Below are 19,734 nucleotides of genomic sequence, written 5' to 3' on the forward strand. Positions count from 1 at the left end.
AGGTGGGCTCTAAAGCTGCAAGATTATACCTTTTCCGTTGTCCATCGGAGTGGCGCTCGCCATCAGGACGCTGACTACATTTCTCGCCCCCCGACAGCTCTCAACGGCACCTCGCCAGTCACCGCAGTGCTTGCTTTACGCGCCACACAGCCACAAAACGCAGAAATCCTCGATATAATCCAGCGGTTGTCCGGGGAAGTACGCACTCCCAAGCGTCGTCGTGAAAGTCTCGCTGAGTCGTATGTCGTCCAAGATGGAATCCTCTTTCACCGAAATCATCGAGATGGGTCGTGTGTGCCTGTCGTGCCTGCAGCCATGCGACAATCGGTACTGTTCATGTGCCATGACACCCCGACTGCCGGTCACCTCGGGCTTCACAAGACGCTGGCACGCATCAAAGAGAGGTTTTGGTGGCGGCGCATGCAGACTAACAGCCTTCCGTGCCTGACGGTCTGTCAGGCACGGAAGGCTGTCACAAATCCGCCACCGGTCCCCATGCAACCTATTCATCCTCCGGAAACATCTTTTGAGATAGTGGGACTTGAACACATGGGCCCGTTTCCACGTACGTCGCGCGGCAACAGGTTCCTCATCGTTGCCACGGACTATCTCACGAAGTGTATCGAAATCAGGGTCGTCCCTAACTCTTCGACGCAGCACGTCCTCACGTTCATAAACGAGTGCATTGTTTTTCGACACGGTACACCACGCTTGCTCATCACCGACCGCGGCACGGCCTTCACGTCGCGTGCATTCAGAAACCTATTGAATAACAATGGAATTCAACATGCAGCGGCCACCCCTCAGCACCCACAAACAAACGGTCTGGTGGAACGTACAAACCGTACCATAAAGGACATACTGTCGTCATACGTGAGTCCTAGTCATGACAACTGGGACGAATACGTTGCCGCAGCTGTCTTCGCCCTCAATACGTCACAGCAGGAAATCACACGGGAGTCACCGTTCAAACTTGTCTATGGAAGGACGCCAAGGCTTCCGCGAGAGTTTCTTTGGTATGAACACAACGGCGCACCACCGTCCGAACGACACCAGTACTGCGGAGCTCCTTCGGAAGGCTCGCTTTAGAGCGCACCTGGCCATAGCGCATCACCAGGCGAAATTTCGTTCGCCTTCCCGTGAGAACTACACCCCTTTCAAACCGGGATACCTAGTGCTGGTTAGACGCACCCAGCGTGCTCCACAGCGCTGCCAGAAGTTTCTTCCCCGGTTTTCGGGTCCATTTCGGGTGGTGAAAGCCCTAGGCCCTGTTACGTTCCGCTTTGAAGGTGTTCCAGAACTGGGCACCAAAAGCCGGAACCGTTTTTCTCCCGCTCATGCAAGGCAGTTGAAACTTTATATGCCGTGTGATTTTTGTATTCCCACCTCTTCGTCTTCAAGCTCCGACTCTGGGGGAGAGGGGGTGGCGAATGTAGTGGATCATACCAACGAAGTGAATGGCGCGTGAAGGGGAGTCTAGTGCAAGAGAACAAAAAAGGATGGAGTTGTGTTGGATCGTGTTTGTCTGAGTTGCTCTTGTACATTACAATATATATATATATATATATATATATATATTGCCCGCACCTCCCCAAATGCAACAGGCGGGTTCTTCTAAAGAGGTTCGGCACGGCGCCTTGCACAAGGGTCACAAATGCGAGACAGCGTCAGCACAGAAAACAGACCGAGCGCGCAACACACGAACGTCATCGTCTTCACTCTCGCTGGCACAGAGCGGGCGCCGATGCGCACCGGTACAATATATATATATTTATGTGTACGTATGTGTGCGTGTGTATTATTCAGGGTGAAAGTCAGTTTCCTCACAACACTCGCAGGCCACAGAATTAATTGTTTGGCATGATCACAGTAGAGTGAACCCAACTGTCTCTAGAATTGAAGAAATGCATTGAATATGGTACACAAATAAACATACCATTAGGAGTGTATTTCGGGCATTTGCTCAATGTGCCGCTCCAATCAAGCACTAAAAAAATCGGCATTTTGGAAATAATATTTCAAAAGGAGCTTGAGATGTAATGGGATAAATATATGCGAACTCAAAGCTACTACGTCTACCTGCAACACAGAACATTAGTTCACTCACTGCACTGAGAACCACAGGCACGCCTATGCTATATTTTATTTGCACCTACTTGCCTAAGGCAACGCACACTAACCCCGATACTGCTCCTATACTGCATCGGCCAGGTGGGAGGTGGCCCTCCGCAGCTCCCTCCTGGCTGACCAGCTCTGGGCCGTCCAGCAGGCCCGCGGAGCGGCCGGTAGGCTTGGTCTGACGGTCCCGACGTGAGAGTCGCCCGCTGCGCGCTGACGCACGCCTTGCAGGAACCAAATAAAGTTTTTCAACCAACCAACCAACCTACTTGCCTAAACAGTAGGCAAAATACATCCGTCTTTGGCAATCCAAAAGTCTCGTAATGCATAACTAAACGAATGAAAATTGACTTTTATCTTAAAGATACCAATAGGAACCTTCACTGATTCACGAGCAGGTAGCCTCACACACATGTGCCTCGTGGAAAACTGCTATCTCATGAAGCTTAGTCAGACATAGTGGCGACCCATGGTGCGCGGTGACCCATGGTGCGGACTTCCATTCAGAGCAGTACGATAACACATGTTTCTTTGTTTTTCTTGTTTTTTAACACGAAAGTGTTTTATTTCGAGATCCATCGAGGCTTCAGTGACGTATTTCCATCACGGAAACGACGTCAAAAAATGCGCATGATTAGATGCCGAAGAAAAACTTCTAAGAAAAAAACTTCCATCAACCGGAGTCGAACCAATAAAAAAAGGTGCCGGGCACGCTGTCCACTGCGGCACGGTCACACACACTGGATGCTTTGCAAACGCGCCTTTTATATCACACTTTACTCTCAGAGTGCTCTTGTTCAGCGGGTGGTGTCGCCGTCTGGGAGCGGTAAAGTGAAATAGTGCGTCATGACCGTGACCTCCGCGATTAGCTCCTGCAACGCGTCATTGCTATGCGTTCATCTCATTCGGCGCGTTTCAAATAGGAGAAGTACAGTTTTGTTGAAGTACAGCTTTGCCTTAACACACCGCAAAGTGGCGCCCTTAGCCCAAACCTCGGCCTCGGTCATAGCATCCATCCATATTAAATGTAGCGCTGCCTCTGCGACGCGCGCCAGACTCGCGTGGCTCACGGTGTCAGATGATGATGATGATTAGTGGTGTTTTGTGGCGCAAGGGCCATGGGTGGCCAAAGATTGCCATGTGTTTGATGTGGTGTTAGCGATGACCAATGTTTACAATGACAGAGTGTATTATGGCTCTATAGAGGCCTAAAATCACGCGCTATAAAGAAGCGTAAAAGGTGTGTATAAAAAATAAAATTATGGCAGTGATACCTGATGTGATCTATGGGTGTGGAATGATTTACAAGTGACCATGTTATGTACAACTGAGAGATGGGCAAATAGCACGAATGCCTCTTCGAAGCCTTTGAGGCCAAAGGCAGGGAGGCACGTGCTTTCTTCATTTAGCTAATTCAGCAACAACCTATTTTCAGAGGTTGTGCTACGGACTGCCGGGGTATATGACGTGAAAGCTATGAACTTCTTTCAGAAACGCGAAGAGCAACCGATGTTTAAAAACAGGTTCCCTACAGATGAACATTGATGGGTGAACTGGTAATTGTTCTCGGTAGGGTAATAAAAAGTACTCTTTTCTAAGCATGTCCAGTTCATTATATTGGATTAAAGTGTGAAGCACGGTTAGTGCTTCACCACATCTGTCACAGAAAGGTAGATCGTCGCCGAACAAAAGATGTGAGTGTGTACTGTGTGTGTGTCCTGTTCTTAGCCTGGTAAGTGTAACTTTGCGTGGTGTGACTTTTATGCTGTCGGCCAATTATCAAGGTGCCGTTTGATAACGTGTAGCTTATTTTGTGTATGCCTATCCCAAGTGCTTTGCCAAAGGCCCTGAACTTTCTTTTGAAGAAAGGTTTTAGGTCTAGTGCAGGGATATTCATTAGTGTATTTGGACTATTTTCAGGGGCGGGTGCAGCTAGCTGGTCCACCAGCACATTTCCTTGTATCTCGCGTTTCCCTGGCACCCAGCACACTACGACATGCTGTTTGTGTGAATAGATCGTGCATAAGAGAGAGTATTGCGAGACAAGGACAATATTTATGTGTTTTTTCATAGTTTTTAAAGATTTTATTATGTTTAAAAAATAAGTGTATATCACTGCACTTTCTAGATTTAAATCTTTCATGTGTCTGGCGGCCGGAAGTATCGCGTATGCCACTGCTGTGAAAATGCTTGTATTCGGGTGCAGAGCGCCGGCATGTACAACCGCTGCGCACGACACAGAAGTGTTAGACTTTGAGGCATCTGTAAACAATTCAGGGCAGGAGTACTTGTGTTGTAACTCGAGGAAATGTGTACGGATATGTGTAAGTGGCGCGTGCTTGGTAACTACCATGAAAGACACATCACAATTGGTAAGCTGCCACTGCCACGGCGGAAGTTGTGCTGCGGGAGCCATTAGACAGTGTTCGAAGAGTGGCACACCCGTGTCTTCAACTAAGCCCTTCACACGATGTTAGTACGTCTGTCGCATTGAAGGACGGTTGTGCAAATATTCAGAATTACATAAATCATTGATGGTAGTATGTGAGGGGTGCTCATTGTTTGCGTTCACCGTTAGGAAATATACAAAAGATACGTAAGACCACCTGAGGTGCAACCACCTTTCGTTCGATTCAACGCAAAACTTTCTACGGGGCTAGTACGAAAAGTACCCGTAGAAAGACGAATTACAAAGTGGTGGACTGGGTCAAGCACCTTCAAGGCGCTTGGTGTCGCAGACTGATAGATTATCGCCCATAATTTAGGCGCGTGCGTATTAGGTTTTTATGAAGATTCGTCAGACCCTTCTTGTCACTACCCCACGAAGTACCTGGCAACACTTTTAGAATATTCATCGTTTCTATGCATTTGTGTTTTATCTATTTATGTGTGCTATAAAGGTAAGTTTGGTGCCTAGAATAAGCCCTAGGTACTTGTGCTCCTTTTTTACCGACAGACTCTGACCATGTAGGTCAATGTCTGGACCGGGATGGAGGCCTGTCTTTCTGGAGAATAAGACGCAAGTACTTTTTTGTGCATTCAGTGTCAAATCAGTTTCGTCTGCCCATTTAGAGATCTTTTTCATACCTAGCCGGACCTGCCACTCACGCATCGAAAGGTTGCACGATTTAAAACCGACCTGTACATCGTCGACATATGTGCAATAGAACATATTTCGTGGGATGCAAAGACGCAAGGAATTCCTTTTGATAATAAACAGTGCACAGCTAAGTACACAAGCCTGTGGCACTCGTTTCTTGAAGGAATGATCTTGATAGAACATTTCCTACTCGGACACGGAATATACAACTCGACAAGTAGCTCTCTATTATATCTAGCATTCAACCACTTACACCAAGGTGGGACGGGTCTCTTAATATTCCGAAGCGCCATGTGGTGTCGTAAGCCTTTTCCATATCGAGGAACACCGAAGGAAGGAACTGCTTGTGGACGAATGTCACGGATTTGTGCCTCGATGCGTAACAGGTGATCGGTGGTGGATCTATCCTCGCGAAATCCGCACTGTTATGGGTCAAGTAGATCGTTTGTTTCCAGCAAATGCATTAGTCGGCGGTTTATCATCTTTTTGAGAAGATTACACGGGTAGCTTGTTAGTGCGATGGGCCTGTATCTCATAACAGAGGATGGATCCTTGCCCTGTTTATTATTGGGAATGACAATGGCCTCTTTTCAAGACGAGGGGATCTCACCGGAAAACCAGATGGCATTGTACAGGGAAAGTAAGGTTTTTAGCGTTTCTGCAGGTAGGTTTTTCAGCATGTCATATACTACACGGTCAGAGCCTGGGGCGGAATTTTTGCAGTAGTTTAGCGATGACGGCAGCTCTCCTAAGGAGAAATCTCTGTTCTACGCATCGTGTTTTATACATTTGTGCTCTAATTTCTGTTTTTCTATTGTTGTCTTGTTGCGTTGGATAGCCTCCGAATAGTGCGACGAGCTGGACACTTGTTCAAAATGTGTGCCTAGGAAGTTTGCTTGGTCTTCCAAGCTGTCACTTTTTGTGTTTACTAGAGGCAGTGAATGTGCTTGTCGTCCTTCTGCTCTGCTAATCATGTTCCAGAGTTTGCCTTCTTGTGTATACAAAGTGATGCCTGATCTGCTTGAAGATCTGCCAACACTCCCTTCTAGCTTGTAGGCGCATCCTCCTGCCTTGAAACCTTATATTCTTAAAATTTTTAAAGTTTTCTGCTGTCGGAGGGTCTCGAAGCCACTTCCATGCTTTGTTTTGCTCGTTTCACGCATTCCGGTATTTATTGTTCCACCATGAAATAAGTCGTTTGCCAGACAGTCCACTTGTTTGTGGGATGCATTTAGGGGCCGCATTAATAAAAGAGCTGTACAAGCAGTCTACAGCTGCATCTGTGCTTCAATCACACATGTCGGTCCAACTTAAGAGAGCAATCCTACGAAACTCTTCCCAATCGGCTTTGTCAATGTGCCATTTGGGAACCTGTGGTGGACTTTCATTCACTATTTGTGTGCTCAGAACTATAGAAAAGTGGTCAGTTCCATAAGGATGCTTTATGCCTTTCCATTTAAGTAAGGGTACAAACGATGGAGATGGAATGCTGAGATCTATGGACGAGTAGGTATTGTTAGCGAGGCTATATTATGTTAGATCTTTCTGATTCAAGAGGCATGCGCCGGAAGAGAAAATGAATTGTCCAATTAGACGACCTTGCGCATCGCACCGAGAATCGCCCCATAGGCTGCATTGAAATCCCCAAGGACCAGATAAGGTTCTGGTAGTTCATGTTGTAAGGACTGGATTTCGTGTTTATTCAGTTGGTGATGCGGAGGCATATAAAGATAGCAAATGGTGACGAGTTTGTTCAAAAGAACCGCTCGAACATCCACTGCCTCAAGGGACGTTTGGAGTGGTAAATGTCTACATGCTATTTCTTGAACAACTACAACGGCTACACCACCGGACAAGGTCATGGCATTGTCCCCGTCCTTTCGGAAGTTAATGTACCTGCGTGGAAAGTTGGTGTGCTTTTTGTACACACAGAACTGTTGGTGAGTGTTTGTGTAAAAGTTCTTGGACGTCATCGAGATTCCCAAGAAGTCCCTTGATGTTCCATTGTATATTTTGTGCTTCCATATTGGAAGTGAAGTGGTGCTGTGTGCACGAAAAGGAAGTAGCTGTTGTTCAAGCGGAAAGTTGAAACTCAAGTAACAGAGCCGTCGTGGGGCCCTGTTATAGTTTTTTTTGTTTTCTTAGCCCGCTCCAAGTAGCTGCGCTGCTCTTCCGGCACCAGGGCTACCGGAGTTGTATCCATTGCCTCGTGCGAGGCACTGGACGCCCGCGTACGCGAGCCTCTCGCTTGTTTTTCCGACCTCGCCTGGCGAGGCGTGGTCGTGAGACCCGACGACCCTGTAGTCGCCGGGATCTCTGGCTTGGCACGTGGAGCAGACTTGACTGCTGCCACCGCGGGGGCTCATTTTGCGTGGGCGGAGACTGTGATGGTGGCCGATGCGACGCTGCCCCCTAACGCGCGGCATCAGCATAGGTTGGACCATGAAAGGCCGAGCACCTTCTGCGTGCTTCTTTATATGAGATGTTATCGCGGACCTTCAATAAATAAATGTATTTTTCCTTCTTCCAATTTCGGCAAGAACGTGAATACGCAGCGTGGTCGCCATCGCATTTACGCAGTGCGGAGTTTCATTGCAGGTGTCTGAGGCATAGCCTTGGACACCACATTTGACACAAGTAAGTCGGCCACGGGATCTCTGTGAACCGTGGCCAAATCTTTGACATTGCAAACATCTGCGAGGGTTCGGAATGTATGGTCTAATAGCTGTCTTTGTGTACCCAGTTTCTATGTTCTGTGGCAGCTCACTTGTGGAAAAGGTCAGTATTAGGTGTTTAGTGGGGATTTCCTGATTGTTTCTTCTGATTACAGTTCTCTTCACATTGGTCACGTGCTGATCTTTCCATGCTTCGAGGAGTTCCCTGTCAGTAAGGTCAAGGAGGTCTGTATCTGACACAAATCCACGTGCGGTGTTCATGGATCGGTGTGGTGTTAATGGGGATTTCGCCGAATGTTACGAGGACCTTTAATTTTTCAAACTGTACTTTCCCATGAAGTTGGAGAAGCAGGTCACAACTGGCAATTTTGTAACTTCATAGCCAGCACCTAAGGCGGCTGTCACTGTTCTGGATACTACAAATGGGGACACGGTTCTAGCTGTTTTGTCAGTCTTGTCACAGTGCACTACGTGATAGTGAGGGAATATTTCTTTGGGTCGAGTGAGAAAGGTGAGTTCATCGGTGCGTACGCGCTTTGAAACCGTGCGATCTGTTAACAACGGGAATGCTCTATGCATCGTAAGTGAATTTGATTCGGCAGCGATCGCGGCCACCCACCCCGTAGCCCAACAAGGGGACGCTACAAGATTCATGGAATTGAAAACCTGCAGACGCCAACCGTACACGGCTACTATAACCAAATGCGCATAGACCGAGGTTGGCTATTTGCACAAGGCTCACCCAGGCCGCCTACGCAAAACTGGGAAATAACTGAAGAGAGTAGGAGACAGGACAGAGAGGAAGGAGAGCAGGAAAGAAAAATATCAGCGGGAGGGATAGGAAAAGGCGACCGCCGATTTCTCCTGTTTGGGTCAGCCCAGGGATGCCGTCTACGTGAAGCCAGGGCCAAAGGTGTGTGTTGCCTCTGCCGGGGCTTCTTAAAGGCCGAAGCACCCGGCGTCGGCTCAACCCCCATGATCCGATTTTCACCGGACACGGCAAAGCCACGCACGGCGATGCGTGGGAGGGGGTCGAAACCACCCGTTAGCTCGGGTTCATCGTGTCGCTACACACCGGACGCCTGTTTGCGCAGACGCACCTGCGGGTCACGGTGTAGGGTATACTGTATATATCTTGCACCGTGGCCTGGCTGTAACACCGCGTTCCCCGCTTACACTCGGCCCGAGAAAAATTGCGGCCGGGCAGAGGGTAGACACGACGAGCGTTGCGTTTCCCTCTAATCCAGCCGTGGTGTTCAATAACTCTTTAACAGCCACTCTCCTGTGGTCTAGTCGTTATGGCGCTCAACTGCTGACCCGAAAGTCGCAATATCTGATCCCGGCCGCGGGGGCCGGATTTTCCAAGAAGGCGAAAATGTTTGAGGCTCCTGTACTTAGTATTAGGTGCACGTTAAAGAACCCCAGGTGGTCGACATTTCCGGAGCCCTCCACTACGGCGTCTCTGATAATCATATCGTGCTTTTGAGATGTTAACCCCCAGATAATATTCTTAATAACTCATTAACATGCGGTGGGATGGCGTCTTTTGCACAAGTTCCGCGTCTAATCAGCGAAGTTCTTCTGGCTTTCACACCGCTTTCTCATAATTACGCTCTCACCGTTAACTACACCGGCTACCACAAATATTTGTTTATTCATTGATCATGGACGTTATCCGCCGGGATGGAGATGTGCCACCAATCGCCAACGTGGGTGCATCCACGTTAAACCGTGCTGTAGCTGCTAAACACCAATGAACATTGCGTAAGTTATGTTATATCAATGTAGAGTAAACATTTACCTGCTTTCGTAAAGACATGTTTCACTTTTGTGCCATACCGATTCCTATGACGGAAGGATCAACCATGTTTTTTTTTTATTTTTTTTTGCTGATGCCCCATAAATCGAATAATTGCGATTAACTGAATAATTAAAAAGATGGACAGCTATTATCGTCTACAAAAAGCTATACTGCGAAGAAAAATCACATGGGTGCCGCAGTGCCACAGTTGACCTGCCATGGAGGGATGCGAGCCCCTCCTTAAAAATTGGAGGAGGGGCCAGAGTGGGCAAGTGCTATTCGCAATGCCCATAGACTGTCGCGCCACCAAGCGGAATTCAGGAGCGTCCTCTCGAGGAGGGTTCGTAGACGACAAAATGGCGGCACTATGCAGTCGCTCCCTTGTTCGGCTGTGCTAGCCTCACTGTTAACGCGTTGGCAAGAAAGGAACACTACGACTTTGCATGTTCCCTGCATCAGTGAACAAACCGGGCCCTCCGTGACACGAGAAATCTAATTCGTTCTTGCGAGACGCGAAGTTTTCGTGAAAATACGTGGCAATTCGCGCTTTCAATGCTAGCCCACAGTGTACACATACTATCAGCTTCGCGAGGCTTTCTGTAGCCACCTAGGTAAGTTAAATGTTATCGTCTGACATATTCAGTTGAAGCTCACCCTGTTTTACTTGCATATATAATTGGTCAGTGTTTATTGTAGTGCATGAGTCCCATAACACTGTACGCGGGAGGGAGGTAGCGCGGGCTCGCGATGTGCTCATGTATAACTGAGCGATCTCAAGTTGGCGATACATTAAAATAGGGCCTCTATCCTTTGTCTGCAAAGCGATGTTACGAATCGTTCGAGCGACGTTTTAATCAATCGAGGACGCGTCTGCTCGACGCCTTTCGTGGAGCGAACGCTTTCCATCCACGCCGTCCTAGCCAGTGTGTTGGGTTTCATAGCCACCGCTGCGCCGCTTGTTTTTGTACGTTTGTTGATAGGTGGCAGCAGACTGCAAGCGATTTGCTTGTTGACCGGCCTGAGAGCAAAACCTGGCAAAACGTTCTCCGCGCCCAGACGTCTCTCCAATTGTAAACGTGGCGACGCGGAGTGGTCGAAGTCGTTCGGCGGAGGAAATTCTTCAGATTGTGTTCAGCAGTGATGTTGAAAGAAACCAACTTGACGACGAGGATTTTTCACTGGACGTAGAAGGCTGTGAAAGCACCGAGAGTGACAGCGACGATGAACCACCAGCTGCCAACTCACGAGGAGCGAGTTGCACTTCACGTCCCCTCGTGGGTTAATGTTCTTTGACGCTCGTAAATCACTTTGATTGTATTTAATGTATAATATCCCTGAGCGAAATCACAATAAAAGCATAGTTCCTCTTGTGCATTGCACGTATCAATTATTGTGGATATTATGGAGGGCCGCATGCCGCCAACACGCTCGAGCTCGACCAGCGAAGCGAAATGGTTAGAGCGATGGAACGTGCAGTCACGGCCACAATCCACGCCTCTCGGCGAACTTCTTCGACGTTGCGAAAAGCATACGTGTGCATTCTTTTCGATATTCATGTTTCGATCGTGCTGATCTAACCTGCAACATGCGAGTGAAGTACACACGGCTAGAGTCTCAGCATGGCTGTGACACAAGCGCTACTGAATGGCATGTTAAATGCTTGTGTTCCGTTGAAGACGTAACTCCGCGTTTCCGACTGCGCAAGTAATGACGACGGGGTATTATCACAGAACACTTTTATGTTTGCGAGCTATCATCATGCGCAGCAGCGATGGCGCTACTCGCTGGTGGCCTACTACTGCGGCAAATCCGTGAGGCAGGCTCGGTACGTACTACCTCGGAGTGCCGTTCAGCTCATAGGTCTGTTCTAGTTCATACAGGTTTATGTAGCACGCACAGGATTTCGCAAAGCATCGTTATGCACGGTAACGGAGCTGAAATATAACCTTTCACTTCGCAGCAAATAATTAGGTGGCGAGTACTTAGCACTTTCCATGGTTTGGGAAAGTATTTTAGTCTCATATCCATTTCAGCGCAGCTCATGACTTCATCCGGTGAAAGTGGCACGGTCCGTACGTCCGCACGTCCTATCTGTTCCTATGCTAACAAACGGGTTGACCCTCCTCCTGGCGCCATCTTGAAAAGCACGGCGCGCCACCTATAGTTCGTGGGCATTGCGAATAGTTTCGAGGAAACAAGCACAAGCACTTGTGTTGATGATGATGATGACGCGCCTCTATACATGGCTCATACCCACACTGGGGGATTGGCCAAGAATTGTAAATATGAAGATTTAAAGTTATAACTACTTGCGTTCGTCTCGCACTTCTTTGTCCTTGTGTCTTCCCGCGCTATGCTACTAGCCAGTGTACTGTCTGTGCACGCGCACCTCGAAAATGGTGCTCTGCACACAGAAATTGCTGTGTTAGCACTTCCTCAAACTTGGAGCGACGAGCCCACTGCAATCACGGGATTGCAGTGTGTCTTCCAGAGCAAGCGGCTTCATTGCAGGTGTGGCGGCATGGGCACTTATAAGAACGTGGCGATGCGCATCTCCAACGTAGGCCGCATCCCACTTCGCCGGCTGCCAGACACCGTACACACACATACAATCAGCGGAATTGGTGAGGTCTGCGTTGCGCACCTCATCACAATAACAACGACACTGCGCCCGACGCACTATATGTGAGATCTGACAAGAACCCCTTCCCCACATGCGGACGGGTTTCTGAAACGTGCGTGTGTTCTCCATCATGACGGACAAATATGAGCGCTACATATCGGCGTACTACGTCTGGTGTTGGTAATACCACTGCTGCTGTAGGCACCGTTACGCAACTGCAAACAACTGGTTATATAACACATGTACGACTCCTCAACATATGTGTGTGTGTATACCATTTGCGCCTATCCTTAGCGTCATTTCGTAACGTCTTGCTCAACGTAAAAAAACATGGTTGATTCCTCCGTCATAGGAATCGGTATTACACGAAAGCAAAACGTGTCTTTACAGAAGTGGTTGAATGTTTGCTCTAAATTGAAATTCGCAGCGTGCGCGTTAACCATCTCCCGCTAAAGGGGACCATGAGGCGATGCGAAGCCGGAGCACTTGCACGATCGCGTTCCGTTGGCGTTCGTTGGGCATGCTACCGACCTCGCGTCGTGGAACGCGAAGAGGGACGCTACGCGCGTCGTACCTTCCATCTAGCCTGGCCGTTAATTCTCATAGGGCGAGCGGGGAACGCGGTCGACAGGCGGGCGAGAGGGGGGCAGCGTAGGAGAGGAGAGAGAAGGGGAGGGGACGCGCATGCGCTCGAGCTCATCGCGGCGTTGCGCAGGAGAGAATTTCGGCATGTCTAGCCAGCGTTTCAGAGGAAGAGGGGCAGGGGAGGAGAGAGGGAAAGCGGAGAGGGGCATGGGAGAGGAGAAGGGGAGAGGAAAATGGAGAGGGGATGGGGCGAGGGTGAGTGGAGAGGATGTGTGTAGAGAGGGTATGCGCATGCGCAGTAAGGGTGGTCACGCCGCACACCACCACCACCGGATTGAGCTCCGCCTTAAGATACTTCGCATCTAATAAGAGAGCTTGCACAATGTCGATTGTTGTTAGCCAGCTATATCACCGTTTAACCTGGATGCACTAACGTTGGCGCTTGGTGGCACATCTCCATCCCGACGACTAACGTCCATAATTAATGAATAAACATACCTTTGTGGTCGCTGTAGCAGTTAACGGTGAGAGCGTAATCAGTGACAGCGGTGTGTCAGCCAGGACAGCGTCAGGCACAGAACTTTATCGCACAGAACTTGATCAGGCACAGAACTTTAACAAAACCCGCCATCTTAAATAGGTATTGAACACCACTGCAGGACTAGAGGAAAACGCAACACGCTTCGTGTGTACCCTCTAGCCCAGCCGCGTTCTTTCTCGACGGGGAGCGTAAGCGGGGAACTCGGTGTTACAGCCAAGCGAGGCAAGCGCGCCTCGCAGAGCTATTTTTAATATGGATGGATGCTATGACGAATGCGCAGACTTGGGCTAATGTCGCCACCTCCCGGTGTAGTAAGGCGTTAACAAAATTGCTCCTCTGTTGGAAATGCGCAGAACAGGATGGACGCATAGCAACGACCCATTGCATTAGCTAATCGCCGAAGCCACGGCAATAACGCATTACTGACCTGACCGCTCCCAGACGGCGGCACAACCCCGGCGACCTAGCACTGATAATGGGAGACATAAAAGGTGCGTTCGTAAAGCCTCCAGAGTGTGTGACTGTGGCGCCGTGGATAGCGTACCCGGCATCTGTAGTGGCAAACCGAGAGGTTGTGGGTTCGATTCCCGGCGAAAGAACTTTTTTCTTTGTCATCTGATTGTGGGCATTTTTGCGACGTCATTTCCGTGACGGAAATACGTCGCTCAAGTCTTGGAGGATCCCGGCATAAAACACTTTCATTCTAAAAATTACGCCACAGTCGCCTTCCCGCCGCATGCTTAGCGTTACATCGATTCCCACGCTACGTGGGATCTGCCGAAGTGGTTATGTCTTTTTTGGTTTCTTGATACATTTGTGCATTCCAGCAATACGTTTAGAAATGCAGATTGCACAGGAGTTCAAACGCCGCAATTCACGTGTGTCTATTTTCACACGGGTATTGCATAACGAGGATTTTGTAGATAACTCTTCAGTGCTATGTGACTTTCTGCTTTGAAAATTGCAGCGGATGATCTCTACAACGAAAATTGCTGTTTGCGGTTCTGTATACTGTGGCAGGTTCACCCGCATTATGCAGGTATAAGGCGCTTATATGCATTGAACTACTGCATTAATTCTTGAGCCACTATGAATGGCTACCAAAGGTGGCTAGAGCTCCATGTCATTTTCGCGCGTGGCGCTACGCTTTAATACAGCGCGCGTAGAGACGGGTAAAAAACAGTTCTGTGTGTTTGCTCGTATTTCACTTCTATTAGGTTCGATACCCTCGCGAAAGCGATAGCGATCGCGTTTGAGAACCGATCCTTGAAGTCTGTACTGGACTATGTATATCTCGGCCAATCTCTAAGAGGGGAGTATGCTAATGAAAAGGAAATACGGCAAAAAACTACTATGGTTTGGTGCCCACACGGCAAGCTTTCCAAAATCATGACAGACTGCCACATTCGCTAAGTCTAAACGTTATTATCACATCTGGTCGTCAGGTGTAGTAGCGAAACCAAGTTTTGGAAAACGCAGCCGACGTCTGAAGCGAGTTGGATGGTGGGGCGGAGTTAAGAAGTTCGCAGGGATAAAATGGAACAGGCTTGCTCAATACAAAGTTAATTAGGAACCCAAAAGCGTACGAAAACCACGGACAAGAACACGGCACAAATACCAGCCCAGGCAGGCGACTTTACCAGCATGTCCAAACTGCCCATTAGTATATTGTAGTGCTGTTGCAGATGACTTCGTCCTGCAGTGAAAAAAAGACTGTCTGACAGTAATGGCGATAATGATATGAACAGTTAGCGCGGAGATGAAAGTTTCACATCCATGCGCTGCATACGCAGTGTAAGCTCGATGTTTTTGACGTTTGATGTCACTATAAGACACGTGATGCATAACCATTTACGCTGAACCAATAAAATCATGCATGTATGACGTGATGCATTAGCGATATCATAGCATTAGTGATTGGTATGTCAAATTCACGTCGTTCACTTAAGAACGTTCAGTGTCTTCAGCTGCTGTGAGCGCAGCTCCTGCGCTAGTTAGCTTTGATAAATAAAACAGAACGCTGCCTAGGAAATAATAGCTGACTTAATAATGTTCTCTACCGCCCTTGATTGTGCTTTAGCACGAGCATAATCACGCGTAAGATCAGATGGTTTTCCATCCCTGATGATGTTATTGCGCTTGGGGCATATATTTTGTCTGTATTTGGTAGTATTTTCCTCACGTACACACTTGACAAAACCAACCCTCTGACGCTGTCTCAGATCATGATGGAGATTAATAGAGGTCTGCCACCTAGCAGCTTTCCCAATTCCATGGTGTATCGTATTACACTGTTTAAAGTTCCCTTTTCCACTGTCTTTGAAACGAATTGTTCACTCTTGCAGCGAGCTCCACCACGGGAACCTAAAGCCGCTGTTACGGTGCCTATAAAGCAAGGACTCCACAAAGACTTGTCAAAGGCCAAAAATTACCGGAATAGTTTTATCCTTGAGCGCGTCGGACTGGCCCAGATGGCATATGTCGATAGCCCGTGTTTACTGTCAGTTACAATAGGCACTTAGGCTGTTATTAATGAGAAGCGGGAAAAGCGGCCAGTGGCCAAGCAGAGGGACCGCGAGCATGAGCACCAACAACAACCGCCTTCTTATTCTACTGGCACCGGTAGCCAATATCGCTACTCTCTGGTAGAAACGGAGACATACTGGCGACCTATGACGCACATAGCACCGGTGGGTCGTAGTATGGCTCCAATCATTCGAGGTGGGCAGTTTCGCGTCCGCGGCGCCGTTGATAAATAGATGGCTTAATAGGCTCAATGGCGTAGTTCCGTGACATCTCACGTCATATTTAGGCGTGAGCTTCGCGGAAAGGACGTGATCAGAGTAGGGAACGCAGAACCACACACTTGTCCCAGACACTTGAGTTCGGCAGCGGTGTATGCCTTGGACGCAGCTAAACCCGTCTCTTGCATATTTGCAGCGGATCGCTTGCGTAGAGTGCTACAAATACGAAGCAACCCACCTGCGAAGATACCTCGTAATCATCACCAGCCAAGGCGGAGGAAACCACAGGCATTGTTTGCACCACTGAGCCTGTGCGTACCGTTGCCTGCGCGCCTGCGCCTACCGTCGCCTGCCGATAAAAAGGACTCAGCGTGCCTTTGCCGAGCTCAGTTCGGCAGCGGTGTGTTCCTTGGACGCAGCTAAACCCGTCTCAGCATACTTGCAGGTGAGAATACTGCTCTTTTCGTATTACCTGCTTCTAAAACACCGCTGCCGAACACAGCCTTTCAGTTTCTTCTTTTTTTTGTACCTGTGCGTTGTACATTGTGAACCATGTATAAAAAAAGCAAAGAAATTGCGAAACAATTCGAGGGATTCCGTAGGGAACTTCGCCTTGAAATTCGTTCTCTTAAGGAGAGCGTAAAGTATTGTTCGGACACAAGTGACAGTGTTTCTGAAATTCAGAGAGATATTAAGGAGCTCAAGCTTGACATGAAGATGCTCATGGAAAATAATGTACAACTTGAGCACGAAAACCAGAGACGGCGGGATAGGATTGACGAACTTGGACAGTACCAGAGGTCGAACAACATTGAGGTAAAGGGTATGCCTGACGGTTGTAATGCAACTGCAGCTATCAAGGCAATTGGCATGAAACTGGGTGAAGCCATTGATCACTTGGATGTTGATGTTTGTGACATGGTCGAAACATGGAAAGGTCGAGCAAAGAATCTCATTGATCGCTTTACGCGCCGTTCCAAACGCAATGCTATTCTGGCTAAAGCCAGGAAGGCTCGACTGACCACTCAGTCCCTCGTGTACAAATGCCAATCAAGACCCATTTTTGTAAACGAGCACCTAACGCCCAAAAACAAGCAGCTGCTTGGCGCTGCCATTTCCCGTAAAAAAGTTGTTGGCTGGAAGCATGTCTGGAGCAGCAATGGCAGAGTGCTTGCGCGTCGAGGGGATTTGACATCTGTGCTGCACATCGTATCGCTGGGAGATGTTGATCGCATGACTGCCTTAAGTCCAACTGCAGGGCCTGAGACTGAGCAGTTGCACGCATGAGCGGCTGCTTGGGGCCAAAGTTTCTGAATTTTCGCTCTGTAATGCCTACACTGGGGTCCGCTGACTACATGAATCCTGAGCAGACAAAAGGTTACATCGGTTCTAAGTTCCTATCTTCCGGTCCCGTTAAGTGCTTTCATATCAATTCTCGTTCAATGTGCAACAAATATGATGAGTTTACTGTACTGGTGAATCGCTTCGGCTTCTGCTTTGATGTGATAATGATATCTGAGACATGGTATGCAGATGACAGAGTGTTCACATTACCGATGTATCAAACGTATTTTGTTAACCGTCCAAGTGGACGTAGAGGCGTTGGTGTCTCTTTGCTTGTTCGTCCTGGTCTCGAATCTCAGTTGATGTGTGAGTTTTCTTTTATGTCTGATAACTGCGAAGGTGCTCTCTCTTCGTTCCAACCGCACCATACTTTCTGTTGTCTATCGTCCTCCAAGTGGTGTTGCATCGGAGTTTATAAATTGCTTAGATGGTCTTCTTCAGTATGTCAATGAAAATAATTACACTTTTTTGTGGTGGAGACTTCAACATTGATATGTTGGGTGATAGTGCACTGCGATTTGACTTTGATGTCACGGTGTCTTCTAATGCATGTGCACATGTGATTTCTTTGCCAACTCGCGTTACAGAACAGTCGGCGACACTTCTTGATATATTTATAACTAACGTCGAATTAATGACAAAATCTGGTGTTGTTTGCTGTGACCTCAGCAATCTTATGGGAATATTCTTGTGTGCGCTGAAGCAAACGTGTAAACGTCCATTACAGTGTGCTCGATACTATCAGTCAATAACTGATAACAGCCTTGAATCATTCAGTGCTGCTCTACGGAATGCGTCATGGGATGACGTATGCTGCGCAGTAGAAGCAGATACCGCATATGAAACATTTATTAATAAATTTAAAGCACTATACTCTGAGCATTTCCCTATGAAGAAAGCATCACGACGAAACAAAATTCGGAAGCCCTGGATTAGCCTTATTTTGCTTCTTGGCGTCAGTGTCAAAGACCAGCTTTACAAAACATTGATCAAAACTAGAGACCTTTCAATGCTATCGGAATACAAGGCATATAGAAATAAATTGAACAAGGATATAAGAGCTGCCAAGACGCAGTATTATGCGGACATTTTCCAGCGCAGCTGTGGCCCTAGCGACGCTTTCTGGCGGCAGCTATCCACTCTTCTACATCCTGGATGTAAAAGTGAAATACATCATACTGAATTACATCATAAACGTGAATTACATCATAAAATACTTCTTGCCAAACTTGAAAACTATGGGATTCGAGGACGTGCCGCTGGACTCGTGAACTCGTATTTGGCGCATCGACGTCAATATGTTAAAGTTAATGGAAACTCATCAGAAACGCTAGGTATTACCTCAGGTGTGCCGCAGGGAAGTATACTGGGGCCTTTTCGCTTTAATTTATACATTAACGACATCGTCAATGTTCATGATGACTCATTTTATGTTATATATGAGGATGACACCAGTGTATTTTTCAGCGGTAAAAATCCTGACGAACTGATAAGAAAAGCTAACGAAATGCTTACCACACTGGAAGGCTGGTCGAAACCAAATGCGCTAGAAATTAATGCAGCCAAAACGAAAGCGGTCATTTTCCGCCCTAAGGGTAAAGTTTTATCATTTTGTGAATCTTTGACTTATAGCTCCAAAAACATAGAAATCGTAGCAGCCTTTAAAACCTTTGGTGTTTGGTTTACGGAAAAGCTGCTGTGGGATGTGCATGTCAACCACGTGTTTAGCTGTCTCGAGTGTTGTTGGTCTCTTATACCGCAATAACTGCGTTCTTCCAACTAATATCAAATTGTTGCTTTTCAAATAGTTGTTTATGTCTCAAGTGAATTATTGCCTACTTGTATGGGGCACTGGCACGCACACAACCTTAAGGAAGCTCTACGTCCTACAAAAGAAAGCTTTACGCATCATTTATAACTTAGCCAGTGATCACCCTTCTGCACAGCTCTTCCGACCTGCCGATATCCCAACGGTTTTTAATACGTATAAGTTACGCCTTGTTCTTAGATATAAATATGAAATAAAGAACAATATTCCAATGCTTGCAGATTTGGCAGAGTTAGCTGAATACTCTTCGTATCCCTTACGGCTCATGAGAAAGTACGAAACAAGAACACCACGCACAAATTACGGGGCCCAGATGCTAAGAGTAACTTTGCCCTCTGTGTTAAATCTTTTATCGCAAAATGATTTTCATATTTC

The sequence above is a fragment of the Rhipicephalus sanguineus genome, chromosome 2 (assembly GCF_013339695.2).
Source record: "Rhipicephalus sanguineus isolate Rsan-2018 chromosome 2, BIME_Rsan_1.4, whole genome shotgun sequence".
In the NCBI taxonomy this organism is placed as follows: Eukaryota; Metazoa; Arthropoda; class Arachnida; order Ixodida; family Ixodidae; genus Rhipicephalus; species Rhipicephalus sanguineus.